The sequence below is a fragment of the Lepidochelys kempii genome, chromosome 4, assembly GCF_965140285.1.
Source record: "Lepidochelys kempii isolate rLepKem1 chromosome 4, rLepKem1.hap1, whole genome shotgun sequence".
Classification (NCBI taxonomy): Eukaryota; Metazoa; Chordata; order Testudines; family Cheloniidae; genus Lepidochelys; species Lepidochelys kempii.
Genome location: NC_136383.1, coordinates 77,988,694 through 78,009,202, shown reverse-complemented (window position 1 = coordinate 78,009,202; position 20,509 = coordinate 77,988,694). Strand labels below are relative to the sequence as shown.

The following is a 20,509-nucleotide window of genomic DNA, read 5'->3' as shown; positions in this document are numbered from 1 at the left end:
ACTTAATGCTCTCGCACACTCATCTTGACTCTTGCACTACTCTGTCAACAGATAAAAGACAAAAGTCTGTGCCCCTTCTCCTTTCCATCTCTAAGGGCTTGTCTACATTACTGCTGGATTGGTGGGCAGCGATAGATCCAGTGGGAATCGATTTATTGTGTCTTGTCTAGATACGATAAATCGACCGCTGTGCACTCTCCCTTTCACTACGGTACTCCACCGGAGTGAGAGGCGCAGGCGGAGTTGATGGTGGAGCGTCAGTCATCAACTTACCGCAGTGAAGACACCGTGGTAAGTAGATCTAAGTACGTTGACTTCAGCTACGTTATATACGTAGCTGAAGTTGTGTAACTTAGATCGAGTTCCCCTAGGGTGACCAGATGAAATGGACAAAATATTGGGACACTTGGGGTAAGCAAAAAAAAGCATCCGGAGCAGAGTTGCTGAAGCAAAAAAACCCCAAAATACCGCCTGAGCAGCCAAAGCCGTAATATTGGAACAAATGGCTAAAAATCGGGAATTTATCAGGACGTCTGGTCACCCTAATTTCCCCCCACAGCATAGACCAGGACTAAATCTTCTGTACAGATAAATCACTTTATTTTAAAAATTAGGCTGCCTAATTGAGTTCCTAAAATAAATAATTCTGTTCTGAACAGCCAAGCAGGAGCAACCAAAGATAACAAGCAGCAGAGAGGAAGCATGCTCCAGACATTAGGGAGCTAGCCTGGGGACTCACAAGACTGTGTTCACTTCCCTAATCTGTCATAGACTTTCTGTGTGACCTTGGGCAAGTCACGTAGTCTGTCCCCACCTCCATCTGTAAATGGGGCTATAGTATCCCTATCTCAGCAGGCTGGGATAAAGTTAAATATTGTGAGGTGCTTAGCTACTATAGTAATGAAGGCCATATAGTATTTGAGATATTGGGGGTACTCCATTCTCCCCCCCCACCTCTTTTTTGTAAAAATTGCAAGAACATAAGAAAGGCCATAATGGGTCAGACCAAAGGTCCATCTAGCCCAGCATCCTGTCTTCCGACAGTGGCCAATGCCAGGTGCCCCAGAGGGAATGAACAGAACAGGTAATCATCAAGTAATCCATCCCCTGTCACCCATTCCCACCTTCTGGCAAACAGAGGCTAGGGACACCATCCCTCCGCATCCTGGCTAATAGACATTGATGGACCTATCTTCCATTAATTTATCTAGTTCTTTTTTGAACCCTGTAATAGTCTTGGCTTTCACAGCATCCTTTGGCAAGGAGTTCCACAGGTTGACTGTGCGTTGTATGAAAAAATACTTCCTTTTGTTTGTTTGAAATCTGCTGCCTATTAACTTCATTTGATGACTCCTAGTTCCTGTGTTATGAGAAGGAGTAAATAACAGTTCCTTATTTACTTTCTTCACACCAGTCATAATTTTATAGACTATCATATCCCCCCTTAGTCGTCTTTTTTCCAAGAACAAGTTAAACTGTATAACTATTTACAGAGTAATTAGTCAAATTTATCTCTGGTATCATTGAACATTATTAATTAATCCCATTGTGTAGAGCTTCAAAGCAGAAAACTGATTTACACTAAAATTGTTCTAATGTCATATGAAATTTTCTCAAACTTCTTAATATGTATGGTTTGTTTTTTCCCCAATCTTCCACACCATCCAAGCCTGATTTTATTTTAAACACTGTACACTAGCTTTGTAGCCCATAGTTTTGCAGCAGATGTTATCTATAAAGCACTATTCCCAGAGCAGAGATTGAAAATGATGCTGGTGCACAAAAGTGTTTTTGTAAAATAATGTAATAATGTAGGTTTAATTTTTTTAAAAAACTATTAATATAAAAATATCAAAAAGCTAAATAATTAGGTCTCATTTCTTCTCTTCTTCCTCTCTCTCACGCATCATTGTTACAGTCAATCTCATTTATCACTTCTGCACTCAGGGCACGCAACTTCATCCCATTTGGTTCAGTTTTTGATTCCCCAATCTATCTGTATTGACTCTGGGCCTGATCACGAAGTCCTTACTCAAGATTAGGCCCTCTGTAGGATTACACCCTCCACCAGTGCCTTCTGTAAAAAAACCAAAAAAGCTTTTAGTACTGTATGTTCCAAAGATTAAAGTCCTCCCTCCAGATAAATTATTCTCTTCGTTCCAAGTCTCTGACTCCACTATCACTCTCCTTTCTCAGACCTTTAATTGGCTGTCGAGGCCTGAAATCGTAGTGATCCTTGATCCTCAAACCTTATTTCTTCCTTTTCTTCCGCCTCCCTTTTGTCTATAAATCTGCCCATCATCTTTGCCAGAAAATTGCCAGAATTAGCCCTTATTTTGACCCTGAGCTGAAATTCTTCATTATGTCTTAACTATGGTTCCTATTTGATTCTTGCACCTCTTTTAAATATGGTCTTGCTAAATTCCTAGGGCCAATTATATTTGCAGTTTTCCTGGTTCATTTCACTGGCTCCAATGGGGTTAAAGTACTGTAAACAGAACATAATTTAAAGAGGGATCTAAAATACTTCATGATCCAAAATGCTCCAAGTAGACTACTCCCCTACTCCAGTTAATGGGACTAAATCGTCTCCAACCTCTGCCACCTTTACTGGCTTCTTGTCATTCTCTGAATCTAGTTTTCTGTTTGGGGAAGAGAGCATCATTTAGTATGGGATAGAATGTAATATTGCAATCTGCCCCGAGTAAGAGGCAGTGCATAGTTGCTTCAGTTTCTGTGATCCACCTTACCATTCTGATCCCATTTTAGCTGATTCCACCCCTTGCTGATTCCACCCCTCCACAATGAAGATCTTAGCACTTTCCCTCATCCAGCTGGAAGTCTCTCCCTTCCCCATAACAATTAAAGAGGTGATTAAGTATAAATTTTAACACAAGCCCATTCTTTTTAAATTATGATCAAGTCTTTCTATAAAGCACTTTATGGCAACGTGTATGATGGAAACCACAGAAAAATAAATTGCTGCCTCTTGCCCCCTCCATTCTTCTAACAATGCCAGCCTTGTTGCCTTGTTTGCCCAATTCTCCCACAACCAGCTCTAGGCTTGCTTTTTTATAGCCCCCTATGCCTGGAACACCTTCCGGAGCTAATACACTAGATCACAACTTCAAATCCCTCGTCAGAACCCATTTCTCTCATGAAACTAATGAGAAATTAGTCAGTTAATAACTCCTAGATAGTAAGATAGTTCGGGATACTTTGTGCAAATGCCTCCCCACCTCAGACCCACCCTGCAGAACTACAAATGTGAGTGTAAGTTGTCTCCCTGTCCACTCTGTTTGTATGGTTTTTCCCTTTTTAGCCCCCTATTCTTGTTTTTTGCCTTTTAGATTGTGAGCTCTTTGGGGCAGGAAGTATATTTTTGTGTGTTTAGAAAAAGTGCAGAGCTAGTAGGTAATACCACAACCTAAATAAAAATAACATTTTAATTTTACAATTATATTTTCATTATCATGATCTCTTCTTTATAGCATTCCAAACTAGCATTATACCAAATCTGTCCAACACACACACATTATATAAAAATCAACTGATTCATGAGGCATAGGCCTAATATACAGCTATTTGGGGCACCATTTTAGAGACGCAGCTAGGTAGGTAGGTTCGGGAGTGGCAGAAGTGAAGGGAGAGCGTAAGGGGAACACTGAGGAGAGCTGGCAAGCTTTTTTAAAAAACAAAAAAAATAACCAATAGTCCCCCAGTGGAATGTGACACATGCTGGCCATACAGAGCAAAGGAGCTGTGTGCAAGCCAGCAAGAGTGGGTAATAAAGAAACATGTCTGGTCAAAAAGAAAAGGAGTACTTGTGGCACCTTAGAGACTAACCAATTTATTTGAGCATAAGCTTTTGTGAGCTTAAATTGGTTAGTCTCTAAGGTGCCACAAGTACTCCTTTTCTTTTTGCAAATACAGACTAACATGGCTGTTACTCTGAAACCGTCTGGTCAAATGGAGGTAGGGGGAGGGAAGAGAAAAGGCCTTCCCTGACTGGGGAACAGTAGAGGTAACTGAAGAGAGCCAACTCTGTGAAAAGAAAAGAACTGCAATACAGTCAAAGGAATATACCGGGACTATAAAAATGGAGATGTTCAACGTTTTTATTTTATGGCCTGTGGGCACTCCTGGGGTTGATCTGGCTCTGCGTTTATTTTTAGGATATCCCAATTCAGTGGTACAGTACTTTGTGTAGTAAAAGTATGGATGCTCGTGTTTGGTTTCTACTTTCATTCATTTTCAGTGCTTAAAACCCTAGATGGAGCCCTGGCGGTAGCTAAAACTCAGTGACACAAAGCAGCTCTATATCCCATAAACCCTAGTAACTTGAACATGAACTTTAGGAAGAGAGTCAATGACCACCTTTAGTTTACATTCCGTGATGCTACGACCCATTACATATACCGAAGTCACTATGATCATAATGTCCACAGGAGATGCAGATGATTTTAGATTCCCTTCCCTTATTGCTGGGTAGTTTCATCCGTAAACACAAATTCAGCTATCAGTTCTATGCTGATGACTCACAGATCTTCCTCTCTACTCCAGACCTGTCTACTTCTGTTCAAGCTAAAATCTCTGCCTTCTCATGGATGTCTAGCTGCCAGCTCAAGCTCAACACAAGTAAAACAGCGCTCCTAATCTTTGCTCCCATGCCCTGCCCCCTATCTCCTTTCTCAATCGCTACGGACAACACCACCATGTTGCCTACAACTCAAGCTCATAACTCCTGGCCCTACCAAATTCACAGCCTATTTTTGTAGATTTTGTAAATTTCACAGTCACAGCTTTTTAAAAAGCTTTGAATTTCACGGTTTCAGATATTTAAATCTTAAATTTCACAGTGTTGTAACAAAGCATGAATATGCATTTAAAATGACAAAATAGAAACACATACAGCCCATGACGACCCCCCCCCCAAATGACAACCCCCCCACCATCCCATGCCACCCTTATTTCTGTGCTGCTGCTGGCAGCGGAGCTGCCTTTAGAGCTGAGTGCCTGGCCAGCAGCCACTGCTCTCCAGCTGCCCAGCTCTGAAGGCAGCGCAGAAGTAAGGCTGGCAATACTGTAACTCCCCACCCCATAACAGCCTGGCAACCCCCTTTTGGGTCAGGGCTCCCAGTTTGAGAAACACTGCTATATGGTAAAAGTACACAAAAGACCAGATTTCATGATCCTTACGTGTTTTTCACGGCCGTGAATTTGGTAAGGCCCCACTCATAACCTGGGTGTCATCTTCAACTCAGACCTTTCTTTAGGATCTCACACCCAGGCTCTCTCTAAATTTTGCTGAATCTTTCTGCACAACATCTCTAAGATGTGGTCTTTCTTATCCATTCATACAGCTAAAACTCTTGTCTAAGTTCCTATCATCCTGTGTTTCAATTACTGCAACATCCACCTCTCGGGTCATTACAAAGGCAGCCTTGCCCCACTTGTATCCATGTAGAATGTTACTGCAAAGATCATTTCCCTAGCTCATCGCTTTGATCGTATCACCCGCTGTTTGCATCCCTCCACTGGCTTCCCTTGCTCTAACACATCAGACGCTGCTTGTACTCACTTTCAAGGCTCTTCATGGACTATTCCCATACTACCACTCATTTCTTATTGAATTATTGATGCTCACCTCCAATCTGCCCATGGCACCAGCCTCTATTGCACACTTTAAATTTTCAAACAAGAACCTTGGTGCTAACTCCTATGCAACCCCTCATGATTCACATCCACAAAGCTCTCATTATCCACCTTCAAATTCCTCCTCAAAACTCTCCTTTGCCATGATGTCTACAAAAAACATTACAGTGATTAGGCTGCTGGTGTACTGAGACCACCGCCTATCACACTGATCAATATTATCTAATTGTTTCCTTGTATTCCCCCCCCCATCTCTCTTTATCCATCTGTTGTCTCTTGTCTTATACTTAGATTGTAAGCTCCTTGGGATGGGGCCATCTTTTTATCCCCCTGTGTTTGTAAAGCAAATAGCAAAATGGAGTCCTTGAAGTCTTTGCAAGGTCAGTCAGACCTCTGGCATACATTAAAAATCTGTTGGAACCTGATGAATTTATTTCCAAATAAGGTTACTTCAAAAATAAGTACCCACCTTCTCAAAAATGGTCCTATACCATAGACTTTGGCAAAGATGGGTTAATAAACTAAATATGAAGCAGGCCAAGTCAAGTTATAAATTTTCCAGAAGCAATTACACATATTTTTATAATGTCTCAGAAATGCCTATTCTTATTTCTTAAAATTAAAAAAAGACTTGCAAATTCTGAGGTGAAACAGACCTTTTCTGAGGAACATAAAGGGGATACACAATCAAGATTGTAATAGAAAGCTAGTCATCCATCTCTCCACATAGTAAATTTTGGGTTTGATTGGTTTGTCCCAGGGTTCAGTCAGGTGGAAACAGGAGAGGTACAGGAGACTGAGAGCAGGTTACTAATGAAATTTATCAGCCACTGGGATCCTACAACTTCAGAGATTTAAAACTCAGTAGGATTTACTGGCAAGCAACTAAAAGGAAAACAAAGTTTGTACTGAGACACCAGTGTATGTAAAATGAATAGATAAAACCATCAAGTGTGTGTGGGGGGTGGGGGGGGGTCATTACAGTTGCCAAAGGTTGGAAACTGGTATGTTTTGGGAAGATATATTCATTCTTTATGGGAAAGATCTGTGCATATGCAATAAACAGATCGGAAATCAGAGAGATGTATTCACTCCTCAGGACAAAAATTCCAAAGCACCTCAAACCCTTTTTTATGTGTACGCATGCACCTTTGGTCACACATTTTTATTTATTTCTGAAGCACAATAATTTGTGTACTCAAGTGATAGAATGTACTTATGCAAAATCCACTGGGACAAACTGGGTTTTTGTATGTAAATTCTATCAACTGTGCATGCAAGTGACACTGCTCAAAAATGCATGTGAAAAGTGCTGAACTTGCAAAGTTGCCTGCACATAAATGGAGGCTAGATTTAAAAATGCTGGCCCTGCAATAATGGAAAGTGAAATAGGCAGCTAGAACTCTGGTCAATGTCTGGAGTGGAGATCTCTGAAGAAAACCCCAAATGCTGTTGAAAGTAGCAGAAGTAATGCAATGGGTGGTACTTTCACTATGGTACTGGTAATGAACCAATTCTCCAGTATTGGGTTAGAAAGCAGTGTGCTGTTGGAGGTGATGTCTTTCAGATGAGAGGGCTGTCCACAGGTCCAAGGATCAATGGAGGATGAGAGGGTGAGAAGTGAGTAGCATGGGGTAGAGTCAGTGAGCATACTGTTCCCCCAACCTGTCACTGGGATGACCAGGGAGGAAAAAGAAATAACAGCCTGGGTAATGGGAGAACACTGGGAACATAGAAATGGTGGCTTGGTGGTCTCCTGGGAACAATTTTATCGCATGTTCTGTAAGGGAAAGTGACTGAATAAAATGGTGAAATGTGGCCAGAGGAACCCAATAGTGTTTGCCTCTCCCATGAGTTTTACTTCTGCAGATCTGCTGTATGATAAAATTCCACCTTTCAGTATTGAACTCTATCATCGACTGCTATTGCTGTATATATCTGGGTGATCGCAAGCTGAGGTGTATAAATTGCTTCCCTAGAATTAAATGGAATATATATATTTATATATATACACATACACATTCACACACACACGCACACACACATATTTATATACCCCCACCCCCATACTCACAAACACCCATATTGATTAAAAGAAAAAGAAGACTGTTTACATTTCCAAAACAATGTGAAAAGATTATAATGCAAACCAAGTAAATTGCAATTACTACTCAGTGTTGCTGAGGCATTATTTTCCATTCATCTCCCTGTTGAGAATGAATTTTCAAACGAAATATTTGAAAACTGAAGTTTTAAAAAAATTATTTACCATGTGTTTTTCTTGCAGCTACAATTAGAATTTGAACCTTCTTAAGGACCTAGAGTGGGCTGGATATAATTCAACTTGAAAATTACTGATTTTCTCTAATTTTAACCTTAAGATATGCAGCATAATACTCCCAATTTGGTAAGAGACAGGTGTGAAATAAACCCCTTCATTTACAATCTGATTTGCATTCATCTGCTGTCCACTAAAAATATGCTTTTCAGATGTACACTTCATTGCAGATCAAGAAAATAGTTAATTAAAAATAAGTGAAATGATCAAAGCACAAGTTCTTCATATGCTTTTGGTCTTTTCTCAAGTTATCACAAAGCTAGTTTTGGACGTGTAAAATCCAAGCAACAGCAATTTATGCTGTTCAACCTCATCAGAAAGTAGCCAATAAGACGATGCATGTTTTTTTAAAAAGAGTAGCTGAACCTTTACTTCTCAAAGCTGTACATTTATAAATGGAATTTCACTGCATGATCACATGGAAACTTGCCAAAGTCTACTGAGATCTCTTCATATAATAGTTGGAAAAGTTGTGCTCTCTATCCTTGTATTTTTGAATGGATTTGACCCATCCATTAATTTTGCAGTTTTATCTGTGAAAAAATCTAATCTTGATCCCATATGCTCCATTTTCTGTAAAACTTGTTCATAAAACAATCTTTGCAAAACACATCACAAAGGATATTGCTTAGAGAGAATGTGGCAACAAAGATACGTCAGGTAGATTTTATGGATGAGGTTTCTTTGTTTTGGCCTCTAACCAGACATGATTATATGATATTTTTACACATTCTATATTTTTCATTTCCACGGTTGTTATGGGTGGATGATAGTCTCTGCATTTTTTCTTGTTGTTCACTAAAAATGGAATGCACAATGTGTATTTTTCAAAAAATACACATATGGCTGATGTCACATTCTATTTTACAGGTCAGCTATTTTCTTGCAATAACAATGATCATCTTATCAACTGTCAATAACATTATCTGAAACTTAATCAAGGTTCAACTGCAACCCTAGGTTTCCAATAACCAGGCCTAAAGAACATTACTCAGTAGACAATTACAGACAATATTTATCTGATATTCATCCTGTTTCCTATTTGTGCCTTTATTCTAAAGACTCCAATATTACCCAGGATTCGCCACTGAGTAATACTCTAAGATGATATGTTCAGGCCCTAGAATTTCGGCTGAATATTGTTTATTTACACTTGTGATGAATGAACCTTAAAAAGTATAGAGTTTCAGTTCAGTTAAGCCAGCCTTGCAAAATTATATTTGCCCTCAAATGAATACTTTATTTATTTATATTATTTTTACTTACAATTATTACTGTTATTTTACAGAAGATGAGAAACAATGTCATTTGTTTTCATCATTGTGTTAAGGCAGGGATAAGCATATTAGGCATATGGTTTGGCAAATGTTCAGTTTTTACAAGGCTGAGTTAACTGTTGGTCGCTTACTTACACAGTTTTTCAGCTCTCCCTGTTCACTCCTTTCTCAACCTTTCACTCCTTCCTCCAGAATGATCTTTCTCCCTGCCCTCGAACCCCTGGCAGCTCTCTTCTGGGGCAAGGTTGAGGCTCAGGTTCATTCTTATATTTTTTTATGCCATTTCCCCCAACTCTATTAAAAATCTTTTCCAAAGCCACATCAATCATTGCAGTGCTCACAAAAAGCAATCTGTTTAGAAAAGAAATACTAAGTAAATTACACTGCCATTATATTGTCTGAGCATCTTTTGGAAATGTCTCATTTATGTGAGCACATCACAAAAAAGGGTACAAATTTGGCCTTTTATGGTTTAAGAGCTTTAAGGTTTAAACTTCAAAAATTCTTAAGGAATAGCAAAACTTCAAATTTAAGTATCTAGGCTATAAGAATAATAATGAAATGATTCAGTACTTTGAAAGGTACTATAGGATCAGCTGACAATCTACTTGCATGTTGGTGGCAGAGAAATGTGCAATCTGTGAAAAGATTTAAGAAACCAAATAGAACAGAGTCAAATAAAGGTCAGATTAATATAATGTTCAAATGACACACTGAGCTGGGATTTTACAGTTTCTAGTGAAACACTTGTGCTGTGTATTTCAAATCTCATAAATGGGTAAAACACATCAAAAGCTTTTTATATCCCATATTAAGAGTGATAGAATTTTATAGCAAACATGCAATAAGGAGAAATGTAATGAGCTTTAATGAAGGATGATAATATGGTTTGATAAGAATTTCTGGAATGTCACCAGCTCAGGAATGTAAGACGAAAGCATCTGTATGTAAAGATTGTAGTTTGTTATTTGGACCCCCACAGGGCTAAACTGTGATTAGAACTACATATTTTTCCATAAATTAGCTTTTGTTTTGAATTTCCTGCTGAGTTCACATGCAAGTTGATTGAATGTGCAAGTCAATATATAGGTTTTCTAATCCATTGCTGTTTGTTACATTTTATGCTATTACAACCACCTACATGTAGATCAAATGTAGGTCACTGGGGTCCATGCAAAATAACCCATGGCCCCTTTGGAAAGATTTTCTAAGTGGTTATCCCTATGCTAGATAATTATCACTTACCTATTCTCAATGCATGTTTGCTTAGATACGTAACAAGTCAAACACTTGAATCAGACTTACACACAAAACCACACAGTTTGTTTAATAACACATATAATGCTATTTGCAGTGTTGTTATAGCCATGTTGGTCCCAGGATATTAGAGAGACAAGGTGAGTGAGGTAATATCTTTTACTGGATCAACTTCTGCTGGTGAAAGAGACAAGTTTCCAAGGTATACACAGCTGAAGAAGAGCTCTGACAAGCTTGAAAGCGTTCTCTCTCTCACCAACAGAAGTTGGTCAATAAAAGATATTACCTCACCCACAATGTCTCTGTAATATAGTAAAAAGAAAAGGAGTACTTGTGGCACCTTAGAGACTAACCAATTTATTTGAGCCTAAGCTTTCGTGAGCTACAGCTCACTTCATTCCAATGAAGTGAGCTGTAGCTCACGAAAGCTTAGGCTCAAATAAATTGGTTAGTCTCTAAGGTGTCACTAGTACTCCTTTTCTTTTTGCAAATACAGACTAACACGGCTGCTACTCTGAAATCTGTAATACAGTGCTATGGCAGAGACACTGGGTCTCTCTACCCAAGGAGTAGCACATAGCTTCATTTCTTTGCCTTCAAACATCCTCCAACACACTCCTCTGCCCTTCTACATCCTAGCTCAACTCCCTGATCATTTACCCTGGTGCAACATGGGAAGTCAAGATAGGATGAGAGCTGAGGCGGATTAAGGTTTCCTGGGTCCCTGGGCCAGAGCAAGTGGGGTCCCCCTCCCCATCCTTCCTCCTGTGGCCCTGCCCCATCCAACCTCTTCTGCTCGTGGCCCTTCCCTCAGCCCCACCCCTTTCTGCCCCTTCCCCGTTCCACCCAGGTTCCGCCCCCATTCTGCCACCCCCACCGCAGCCCTGGAATCCCTTTTGCTCCTTTCTGCCCCCCTCCCCACTGCGGCCACAAGACTGGAGAAGCTCTGTCCCCGCACCACAGTACCAGGGCGCCGCGGGGACTGAGAGCTCCTTCATAGAATCATAGAATATCAGGGTTGGAAGGGACCTCAGGAGGTCATCTAGTCCTACCCCCTGCTCAAAAGCAGGACCAATCCCCAATTTTTGCCCCAGATCCCTAAATGGCCCCCTCAAGGATTGAACTCACAATGGGTTTAGCAGGCCAATGCTCAAACCACTGAGCTATCCCTCCCCCCTTCAGTCACAGGGCTGCAGTGGGGGTCTGCCAGAGAGAGGGGTCAGGCACGGGGGCTTCTCCTGCTGCCCCGCGGCTTCTGCCAGGGATGAGTGAGGGGTGCTGGGACTTCCCCCACCTGGGGGCTTCTGCCGGGGATGGGGTTGGGCCGTGGCTGCTGGAGGGAGGAGGAGGCTTCTCCCATCCTACGGCTTCTGATGGGGTCGACCCGGGGCTGCTGGGGTGGGTGTGGGGCTTTCCTTGCCCGGGGCTGCTGCGGGCAGTGTGGTTCGGGCACTGGGGCTTGCCGCTCCCTCCACCCCACCCTCCCCGGCAGCTGGGGCTATGGGCTTCCGTCCCCGGTGGTGGATTTTTTCCAGGGGCCCTCCAGTTGGCTGGGCCCCCTGAACACAGCCCCATGGCTAATTTGCCACGGATTAGAGACTGTGTGGGGAGTCATTGTGGGATGAGCAAGGACATGGAAGAAAGGGGAAGGTAGATTTGTTTGTTGGCTTTGTTTGGTTTTCCTCTTTAGGTTTATGGAAAAAACAATGAGGAGTCCTTGTGGGACCTTAGAGGCTAACAAATTTATTTGTGCATAAGCTTTCGTGGGCTAAGCCCAAATAAATGCGTTAGTCTCTAAAGTGCCACAGGGACTCCTCGTTGTTTTTGCTGATATAGACTAACATGGCTACCCCTCTGAAACCTGTCACCATTTAGGTTTATGGGTTACTCAATAATTGTGCTATGAACCTGTTTGTGGGTGGGCAGAATGATGATGAAACCTCACTCCCTCTTGCTTGTATACTCTGATATTAAAACAAGCTTACAGACAGTAAAGAAATCAGGAATCTACCCTGTTTTTAAGAAACTTTTGATCGTTACTCTTAAAAAGCCTTGTCATCAGAAAAGGTACAGAAATTGGGACTGATTCAATATTGTCTACTGTATTAGATGGTGGTGGTATAAACAAAGAGTTGGGCCTTGTTAGTCAACAGGAAAAATAGTTTAGAATTTCATATTTAATTTAATTTAAAGTAAAAATAAGCCACAACACTGGGTTCTAAAAATCTGCAGGAGATGTTAAGAACAGAACAATATTAGTTCTAGGCCAGCAGCCACAGCTGAAATTGATGGGAAAGTGCTATCAACTGAGAGGCTGGCTGCCATTCATGTTATCATATGAATGGATGTTGGATCAGCAAACAGGGCAAATGCTTTAAAATAATTACCCTGTTTTGGCTCCTGCTGAATCAGAACAGCAAACCCAAATCCATCTCTCCTTTTCAAATTTGTGGGAGTCTGCCTGTCAACTCCTCCATCCTTCTGGGATGACAGTTTAGGGATCTGCTCTCTGACTTGCCAGAGAGAGAAAGAGAGGAAGCAGATTGGGACCCACATCCTGGAGAGTAGCAGGGTAGCAGTCCAGAGACCTGTCATCCAGCAGCTTGAAAAGATTGGTGGGAGCAGCCTATGGACATTCTCTGGTAATGTTAGCTTACTAGTAACTTCTGAGGCCCAGATTCTCAAAGGTATTTGGGCACCTAACCCCACATTGAAATTAATGGGAGTCTGGGCCCAAGAGATTTGTAATTTCTGAAGATTAAAGAGTAGATGGAATGCAGATGAGTTAGTGACATCCACAAATGAAGAGTAAAGGCACTGAACCAAATTCTGAGCTGATTTATACCCTGTGCAACCCAACTAAGTTAAATGGTTTGCTAAAGGCATCAATCTGTGCAGACCGCTAATGGTTTGGAATTTACATCAGGGCTGCTGAAATATGGCCCTTTACACATTTTAGTCATCATGCCATCTATGTACTATAACAGAATACATTAGTATACTCTATTAACAAGACCTGGCAGTGGAACCCTACAGATCTATCTCTTTACTTAAAAGATGGGTGAGCTAGCTAACTTTCTACATGGCTGCCTTTCTTTCACAATACCTCAAAAACTACTCTCCTATACAGTTATTATAACAGATTGTTTTGTGTGCTACTATTTCATCATATTTAGGCACAATCATTTTACTTACCTGACTGGTTTTAATATTTGGAAAAAAAGAGTATTTTAAATGCAAACTGTGATACAGCATAGCCAGAAAGCAGCAGGAGAGTGATATAGAAGAGATATATAAGTCCCAGGAAGAGGAGAAGCCTTATTCCCTGTAGAGGGAAGAAAGGTTTCTATAGATTAATTAAAAGCACCTGAAGCCAATTAGAGCACCTGAAGGTAGTCACCTGATAAAACCCCCCTGCTTCAATCAGCTAGAGGAAAGAGTTGGAGCAGAGTGCAATTTGGGGAAGTGTTGTGGCTGGCTAGAAGACCAAGACCCTAGGTAAAGACATACCCGGCTTGTGCAGAGAGAGAGGGCAGGAATCCCCACAAGCTGAAGAGCAGCAGAGGGAAGTAGCCCAGGGGAAGGAAGCACTAGTTCAAGTGGTTTACCACTATCCCTAGGGCATCTGGGCTGGGACCCGGAGTAGAGGGCAGGCCTGGGTCCCTCCCTCTCCACTACCCTTCTCTGGGTTACTAGTGGGACAGTAGATACCCTAGTTCAGGGGCAGGAAACTTTGCCCTGAACCCCCACCCCCAGAAGAGGCAGCGTGGGACCCACTTTGCCACAAAACACAGAAAATGCAAATGTTCACATCATCTGTACACTCATAACACATTTTCTTCTCCCAAAACACAAAATTACAACTGATATTATGAAGGATGATTCCTAAGGGACTTTTGTATTTTTTCTTTTCACGAATAAAAAGTCTTTTGAAAATGGCATCTTTATATGAAAAGATTTTTAAAGGTTTCTGCACATTTTTGGTTTAAAGGGACCATATTTTCGAAGGTTTCTGCACTTTTTGAGAATGCCTAAACTGTATTCACAGAGCTCCTGATGCAGCACTAAAGGGATTTGCGCACACATACAGAAGCTGTGTGTACATGCAATTTCAGTTTATGAGAATGCATCAACAACCTTGGACACATGATACATAAAGAAATTTTGGTTGTGTTTATTTACTATTTACAGGGATGTTTATGGGTATCTAATTTGAGGGAGACATTTTTAACATCAGTAATGTTCAGAACACACACTGAACAAGCAGTTATATTAGTAAAACATAATCATTTATATACTAAGTTACCTTTTTAGTATATGTATTTTAATTCACACACCATGATGTATAGTATATTTCCTAGACCAAATGGCGCCCCAGGCGAGGAGCATCTTTGGTGTCCCGCCTTCTATTTGTTAAAACTTTTGAATACCTTATTTTTATTGCATTTGTAGTCCATTTCATGACTTTGATGTACGATTTGCATCCATGATTTATCCCTGTCATATAAAATGATAAATTTGCATGCTAGGATCTGTAAATCTATATTTACTCATGCCATATATAAGCAAATAAAAACAGAGCTTTGTTTCCTCTAAGCTTATAGACACTTTTTAATTTTAAGAACAACAGAAATGTACTAACGTCAAGAAATTGAACTATTCACCAATACAGGGTGGACCAGTATTAAATAGTATTACAGGAGGTGACACCCTTAGAATGTTAACCCTAGTCCTTTAGTTCAAAAGGTCACTTTTCTCGCCTTTGCCTTCGCAAACTGAAACATAGTGTCAGAGAGATCCAAAGACTGGCCAATGGCATTTTTGAGCAATAAAATAGCAAAAGTCTATGTTCCGCAGTCTTAGAAAGTCATCAAATAATATGTGTTAAGCATGGCAAAAGAAGTAACAGTATTTCTTTTATATTGTTGCATAGACAGGTGTTCAATAAATATCTCTGGTGTCTCATTAAGTATGGCCTTTATTAATTAATACTTACACTCTTTAAGTCTGAAAGCACAAGTACACTTTCATAATTACACAATAAAACAAGGTTCACAATATCACAGCTGGGCTCTCACGTCACTTCGTTCTTGTATTTCACTGACTGGCAGTGCCCCATCCCTTATATACTGTGATAGACCCAGGCCAGTTGGGTACAGCGGAGTAGCAGAAGGCAGATATACTTGCCCCTGGATTAACAGTTTTCTGTTCCCTGACTGACCAGAGCAGGACCTGCTCCAGGCTAATGAGAACGCTTGACTCCAATTAACCTGCAAAGAGTCAGGTGAGGCCATTAAGCTAATGTGACCACCTGACTCTAATTAAGGTCCCTCTGATAATATAAAAGGGCTCACTCCAGTTAGGCAGAGAGGAGAGGAATTGTGGCTGAAGGGCTGGTTAATGAAGACACCCTCAAGTCATTGGTAAGGGAGCCCTAACGTAAGGGTGAAGACGGGAGAAGCAGGAGAGCTGTGGGGAAGTGGCCCAGGGAAATGTGGCAACTCTGGCAGTAAAAGGTTGGCTGCCAACAGCTGCTACCATTAGGGTCCCTGGGCCGGAACCCGGAGTAGAGGGCGTGCGCGGGTTCCCCCCAACCCACCACTACAGAAACACCTCCTGGGAGGGGAAAACAGGCCCCTGTCAGGACAGGAGGCTAAACTATTTTGGCATAAGGCTGTAGGAGCAAGAGACTGTGAGAATTCAATCACCAACCTCCATTGCTGGCTTATGATGAAAAGGGCTCAGTAGACTGTATCCCTGGCCCTAGAGAGAGAAGGGCTACGTGGAGGGTTGCAGTGAGCCTCTGAAGCTAGCATAAACCACCTGGAAGCACGGGACCCACAGGGATAAGGTCGGAGCTCTGCCACAATACCCACGAGGGAATGGCTGATGCTATTCTAGGAGGTTGAAGGAAAATGTAGTTCTCAAAAAGTCTGGAAGGTTCCACAAGATTCTAAAAATGTCCAAAACATTCTAGGAGGCTTAGTGAAAAATGAATCCACGTATAGAATACCTGAAACATTTTACTTCATTCTATTTTCCCTTTAGTCACTAACAACAAAAAAGCACTTTGAGTCCAGCGCCCTCCCAAGCCTGGCACCCCAGATAGTCGCCTGCCCTAAGTCTGGCCTTATAAGTCTCTAAGGGCTTTTCTTCAGCACAGATACAAGTCAGAAGTTAATAGGAGTTACAAACAAAGGGAGAGGAAACTAGGGCCCCAAAACAGCAAAGAAGTTTAACATGTGAGTAATCTCATCCCCGTTTGGCAAAGCACTTCAGCATTTCCACAACTTTAAACATGCTTAAGTCCTTCTGATTTAAAGTTAAGCAAATGCTTAAGTGCTTTGTTGAATTGAGACCTAAATCCCTGAAGTACTCCTGAGTTGGTACCTGTCCTATCTTAATTTAATTTCTAGAGAGTGTTGATCACCACAGTATCTAAATGCTACTATTTCTGGGATTGCCACAGATTTGTTGAGGAAGAGTCCACTATCCACAAGCAGTGCTTGCAGGACATTCATTATTCCTGAAAGCACGACCGGAAAAGTCAACTGGAACTGCTCCACTGGAAAAAACACAGAAAGGTAGCAATGTTATCTGCAAAAAACACCCCCTAAAAACTTGTGATAAATCTTAATTTGAATACAAGCCTTCTTCAAACTAAGTGGGTATGCTCCTTGACAGATTAACTTTTTAAATTCCTTGAAATCTTCTCAAGTCTCTTTTAACCTTTTGACTACCAATTATGTCTTATTCAATCCTTCTGTGGAAGGGCTGTATATTGCATTGACCATTTTACTTTCAGTGCCACTGACAACAACAACATGTGACAAATGCAACACAAATCAGATATTAATACTGTGCAGTGTTGAAATGGTAATTCTGCATTATGCTTTGCATTTTGTATGAAACATAGTCAGAAGATCTTTCCCCACAATAAACATTACTTAATAATTATTACTACTGTCTCAAGTCACTAATGTCCAACACTCCTTGATTTTTGCCATAATTTAAATGAAAGATCCTAAATGCTGTTTGCTTATTAAAATTTTATATATTCAGGACTCTCCCAAGAGCCCTAAAAATTGGTGAATATGCCACAATCATTCTCTTCTCTATCAGCCTGTCCCCACCTTGAAATAAGCCTATGGTATTATTAAATTATATATTATAGATATTTTACAAATAGTCCCACTTTTGGGCTGCAATATGAAACCATTCAATAGCTTTTCACTAGCCATCATTTTTCATTCTGAGGAAAGTAAACACAACCACAGCTTTTAAATACCTAACACACACATCAAGGAAAGTATGTTTATATCAGGTTGAATGTAGTAGGCTATACCTCTCTAGTGTCTTAGGCAGAGGGGTGGACGCTGCTTCTGTCTCAGAGTCCAGAACATAGCACTTCAGCTATGCTAGTCAGGGTGTCTGCCCCCTTGTGAGGGGGGTTAAAGTAGTCCAAACCCAAAATGTCAAACTTCCACAACAAGCTGAGTCCTAAGACTTCAGGAAGCCAAAGACGGCGGGAGTGGGGCAGAGAAAAGCATCCACCCCACTCCTTTCTGAGAGGGTTTAGGCACCCAAGGCTCTCAAGTCATTTTGCTGGTCAGCAACCCCTTTTTCCAGGGATTGGGGAACTCTGAGTTCAGAGTGCCACCCTCCAGTGAGCAGGGATCCTCCCTTTTGAGGACCAAGCTTCACAGGTGTGCCAGGATGGAGCTGATTGTGCCCAGAGGAGCTCTTTAATCCCTTCCTGAATAGGATGGGCACATGTCCCACTGCACTGAACAAATCATAATGAAGATCATTTTAAAATAAGTTTTAAAATATTAATTAAAATTGCCATTACGGTATATTGAAAACATATATATTGCATCAACTTCAGAAGAAGATTTTCTCCATTGTCTGATAATCACCCTATGCAGAAGGTCCACGCAGTGCAATCCACACCTGTTAAACTTCACATTAAGGGTTTAAGTGGTGTGGATAGTCTCCTGCAAGGGGGAAATTCACAATTTAAGAATAGCATCTCAGATGATAAAAATTGAGTTGATTGATCTGAGTTATTGGCACAGGACCAAATTACTGACCTATACAGCTAAATTTAAAAAGGTTATTAAAAGTTTTGAAATAGGATCATTATGATGGCATACCAGACTCTGTAATCCTCAGGTGTTGATAAACTTCACCAATGGCTCATTTACTTCACTCCAGAGCACCCACTAGACACATACATACATGGCAGGCCTGAAGGAATTGGACTCCCTCTTTCAGACCTCCTAAGGCACCAACAAGTCTCCTAAGGCAGAGTTTCCCAAATAGTGGGACCCAAGCTACTAGGTTGCAGAAAAGGTCTACATAGGTGGGAGGCCCGGTGTAGAGGGAATCCATGAGGGGAAGGAGTGTTGGAGAGCCAAGCCCACACCACACTCACACTTCAATGGCAGTTCATGTCCCATGGGACTGGGCCCAGCTCCCTGCTCTGGGCATTGCAACCTGGTTCATGGGGTCACAGCACCACTCAGGTCATAATGAGGGGTGGCTGGAACAAACCTGAGCAGTGCAGCGACCATGTGTTCCAAGTGCAAATGGAGTGGGGAGACAGGCCTAGCCCCATGGCAGGAGCCATGCTGTGTGGTGAGTGCAGGACAGGCTTGCTCTCCAACCCCTCCCCACTTTTCCCCACTGGGCCAGGATTAGGATTGTGATGCCAAGGTGGGGAGGGTGCTGCTATGGGTGGTCAGTCCCCCTCTTGGCATGGTAAGGAGCAGGATTAAGCAGAGAAGGTGAAAGAAAAGGACCTTGGCCCAGGATTTTGGGGCCTGCCCTGCTCACGAATTTAGACCCTGGGTGGTTTGCCAAAATAGATGAAATCCTGTTGGTGAGTTGCCTCACTAAAAAGCATGGAAAGATTGTCCTAATGAACTCTAGAGGGAGTTATATACTTTGTCAGCACTCCAGTTTCTGGGATCTCCTAAGGCTCTAGAGGTGCCTATACTCCTGCCCAAGCACTTGAAAAACGAATGGTCAAACTTCTAACTTGTCCTTAGGTGCCTGGTATGCTGAACTTAAAAGACTGACAGAAGGGAAGTCTCACTATAATGAATCTTTAAGTGTAAAAGTATGTTGTGAGTAATGCATTGGGACACTGTAGCTAAATCAGTAGTCTGGTACACCGTGTAACACATCACCACACTTTTTAAGGATGTAGACGAGGAAAAGGAGGTGGTATTTTTAGAATTAATGATGCACATAGGTTCTGGTGCACAGCAACACATCTGAAATGTTGTAACGACAAAATAATATACAAAGCATGAACATGGTATTGAAAAGATCTGCCACATGCTCTTGGGATAGACTGAAGAAAAACAGCCTTCTGACCCCATAGAAGTGAATGTGGCTCTTGCTCATAACCAAAGATCCAACAGGAGGCACATGCAAGTATCTGTGGGCAGATTTTGGCCGATACACCATAAATATAAAAAGTTTAGAATCTCTCTCTTAATAAGAATGACACTACTGTATTTAAATTAAATCCAGATAAAAGAAGAAAAAGTCTTTATGACCACATAATGGAAGCAAAGGTGATTAATGGCAACCAAGTTATATTTTCCCTCATGCCTGTTAAAAGGTACTGCAATAAACATGCAATTTAAATGGCATTATTAATTAAGTTATATTTTTCTTGCTACTGCCAGTAATTGAGCATTAGGAGCAGCAGAATAATGTTAACTTAGCAATGCAGGGAAACATGTTGTACTTCTTATGAATAAAATAAAATAAACTCACAATGACTACAGCTACATTTCTGTCACTCCTGTCATGAGAAAGATGTACTGTGTAATTTTCATGATTAAAAACAAATCTATTACTCTTGACATCTTCTGCCCCATTGAAATCAGTGAGAGTTTTGCTACTAAGTCCAACTGGAACAGAATTCAGCCTTTTGGGATTTGTGGGTGAATGTGATAATAGCAAC

At 41.2% G+C, this 20,509-nt stretch overlaps 1 protein-coding gene across 23 annotated transcripts in view; it reads right to left on the bottom strand.

The window, feature by feature from the left end:
* The window catches only part of TENM3 (teneurin transmembrane protein 3), a 2,191,633-nt gene that overhangs the window by 141,954 nt on the left and 2,029,170 nt on the right, over positions 1 to 20,509 (bottom strand). The window lies entirely within an intron of this gene.